Source organism: Lathyrus oleraceus, chromosome 1 (genome assembly GCF_024323335.1).
Source record: "Lathyrus oleraceus cultivar Zhongwan6 chromosome 1, CAAS_Psat_ZW6_1.0, whole genome shotgun sequence".
Taxonomy (NCBI): Eukaryota; Viridiplantae; Streptophyta; class Magnoliopsida; order Fabales; family Fabaceae; genus Lathyrus; species Lathyrus oleraceus.
Genome location: NC_066579.1, coordinates 153,446,934 through 153,450,716, shown reverse-complemented (window position 1 = coordinate 153,450,716; position 3,783 = coordinate 153,446,934).

The following is a 3,783-nucleotide window of genomic DNA, read 5'->3' as shown; positions in this document are numbered from 1 at the left end:
ACAAGATCAATGGCTCTGAACCTATCCAGCACATCACCGACGCTAAACCTCCGGTCACCTTCTCAGGCGAGCCTCACCGGACTGGTTCAGTCATCACCATCACATAAATGAAAAATGAGGACATGATCTGAAAGAAAAGATGGCGTAAAGCACGAATCTGACCTCAATTTTAACTTACTCCACATATATAGAAAGATATGAGGAGTTGAATTTTAAGGTGTGTCAACTGAGTTGCTTTGATTTGACCTCAAAGCAACTCAATCTTCTTGCCTACGTTGGTAGGACTTCAGACAACCAAAGATCCAAGAGAATTGATGAGAATTGAGTGAGAATCGAAGAGAAGAAAATTTCTGGAAAATACCTTCAATGATGTGCAGATCTTGATCTTGCTTGCTTCAATCCTTGCTTGATCACACTCAGGGAGCTTGTAGAAGTTGTTTGGAAATGGAACAAAGCTTTGGATCCTGGAGTTTTTGAATCTCCAAACAGTGAAATTCAAACTCAATTTTCAAAATGAAAATTCTCAGGTTTTCCTATGAATTGTGAGGGTTTGAAGAGAGGGGAAAAGCTGGCGCGCAAGGATCCTTTCAAATGATCTCAGAGGGCTTGTATTTATAGCAATTAGGATTGTTATTTGCACACTTCAAGTTTCTTCCAAATTTGGCAATGTCATGCACAAGCTTGCATGGGCATGTACAGGCCCATGAAGCAATCCAATTAGGTCCAAATGCATCTGAAATGAGATTGAAATGAAGCTTGAATGGCAAGGCAATGTGGAATGGTCATTTGCACTTTTGATTTTCCCACTTGATGCAGGCCTGTTAAAACCATACGCAGCCCTAGAAAACCTTGTCCAAAATAAATGAAATAGGACTCTTTGGAAAGCTTAGATTAAGAGGAACAACTCTTATGTTGAACACTTTTCCATTTGGAACTTGGATCAAGGTGAATTTTGAGGTGGAAGTTTGGAAATTTCAACATGTTGAAATTTTTTCTAAGTGTCAAGCCATATACCTCAATGTTCCACCTTACTAAACTTTTTATGTGAGCTCCAAATGAGAAAGGTGTCTTCACCAAAGTTGTAGATATTTCAAATACCTTAAAAATGGTAACCAATTTGACATCATTTGGATTTAGAATGAGAGAGTTATGCATTTTTGAAGTTGAGGAAAATCACTTGTTTAATGGTATTGGTCCAAAATGACCTATAATGTATCCTCATATCACATGCTTATAAAAGTTGATTTAGCTCTAAATATAAACATAAAAGTTGAAGTAGACAACTTGAATTTGATTGTGCAACTTGGAAATCTTTCATCGCATAAAAATTGAGCAAGTTATGGACTTGGGAAGTTGACTTTCAAATTAGGGTTTAGACAAAATGACCTATAATGTTTCAACATGGAAAATGACTTTCAAAGAAAAATTAGATCTAGACTTCAACATGAAAGTTGTTTGGAATGTCATTTAGAGTAACTTTTCTCTTGGAATCATTTTCATGTGGTGAAAATTGTAGGAGATAGGGTCTAGGGAGACCCAGTTTTGATCAGATAAATTCATCTGGCCAACCACCATCAACCAACTTGCTAACTTGAAATTCTATTGACTTTTTAGGCTCATGGTAGATCATATATGCATAAGATGATGAATTTTTAAGTGTACCTTGAGAAATTTGATAAATTGATGAGGAAGCTTGTTGGAGAAGTTACTCAAGATACCCAGACAAACTAGGGTTTCCAAGGCAAACCAACTCCAAACTCTTGAAGAAATCTTGATCAAAATAACATGAAAAGATAATTGGGACTCATATATGATGCTTAGAGACAATGTGGATCATTCCTTCGTTGTGCTCTTAGCTATGAGGATCTCAAACCCTAGATGTGAACTTGATAGATCAATGGTGATCATGCCCTTCCTACAAAAGAGTTAGGCAAATGCAAAGACATATTTTTGGTGTTTTGGTTAGTGAAATGATAATATACAAGTATGATACAATCACGTGGTGCTTGGTGATCTCTCCTAAAACAAACCCAATGAAAGAGAGGTAAGGAGGATGCCAAGGTATGATCCCAATGCTAATGCATATGATGAGATTGCATGAGGGATCTTAGGGTCAAAATTAGGGTCTTACAGCTGCCCCTATTTAAGAACATTCTAACTGAGGAGGTGAAGGTTAAAACCTTTAAGTAGACTCAGTAGAATGGGCTTAAATAACAACATATTGAAACAAATTTTGGTCCCTAAGAGACCTCATGATGCATATGATATGAATGCAAAAGCAAATTCCCTGTAGAGAAATGTTGCCACAAAGGAAAAGAAATCAGAGCGACCGACAGCCCGCAGGAGCACAATGAATTCCATAAGGAAATCTCACGGGGAAATAGAGACTCTGAGGGGTATGAAAGGGTTATGCATAGGTGAGGCTATGACTTAAAAACTGCTGGGGGACTAGAAGAATTCCATAAAAATGGAAGGACTCAGCCGGGGAAACAAAAACATCTTCATGGGAAACGAGTAGATCAGGATAAAACCGACATACTTGAATTATGCAGGAAAAGTGATTTCACTACGGAAATACGCACTCAACTCAACTGGGGAAGAAATAGAATTCAACACAGGAGGAGCGGAAATTTATTATCCACTACCGGTTACTGGGTAAGGAGATAATAAAGATCCGACAGAGAGGACATCCGTCATCGGTTAGGATGAACATATCAAGGATGACCCGCTGGGAACCGCCAGGAGGGAATATTCATTACCGGTTACTGGGTAAGAATATCCTTGCTGGGGAGAAACTGCAGAAATAGGATTTATAACTACCAGTTACTGAGCAGAAGACCAAAGATGAAAATATTCGTCACCGGTTAAAGTGAACATATTAAGGATAGACTCAAAGGAAAGAAAATCCATCATCGGTTAGGATGAACATATCAAGGATATACTTTCCTGGGGATGTTAAGGAGGATATTCGTCATCGGTTAGGATGAACATATCAAGGATAAACCAACTGAACAAAAAGTAGGAATTACATATATCTAATGCTGGATAAAATACCTTAAGAGAAATATCCGTCACCGGTTAAGATGGACATATCAAGGATAGACTTTGCGAGGAAGAAAATAGGAATTACATCTATCAGTTACTGGATAGAATACCAAAGGAGAGAGTACCCGACACCGGTTAGGATGAACATATCAAGGATAAACTCTGCAAAGGGGAAAAGAAAAGCAGGATTTACAACTACCGGTTACTGGGTAGAAGACCGCAAAGAGAAGGAAACCCGTCATCGGTTAAGATGAACATATCAAGGATTAACTCTCTGGGGAATATGATAGGGATTACAACTACCTTTTTACTGGGTAGAATACCAAAGATGAGAATATCTGTCACCGGTTAGGATGAACATATCAAGGATAAGCTCAAACAAGGGAAGAAAAATATCCGTACCATATACAAGAGAGAAAGGGGTTGTCCCTGTTGAAGTGCGGATGGATTTACAATAATCGTGCAAAGCAAATGGGAGCATCTCATGCCAATCCTTATATGTTACAACCATCTTCTGAATAATCTTCTTGATGTTTTTGTTCGCAGCTTCAACAACCCCATTCATCTTGGGTCTGTAGGGAGAAGAATTATGATGTGCAATCTTGAAGTCTTTGCAAAGAGCTTCCATCATATTATTGTTCAACTTCGATCCATTATCAGTAATGATCTTGCTTGGCACACCATAATGACATATAATTTGATTCTTGATAAACCTTACAACAACTTGCTTGGTTACAT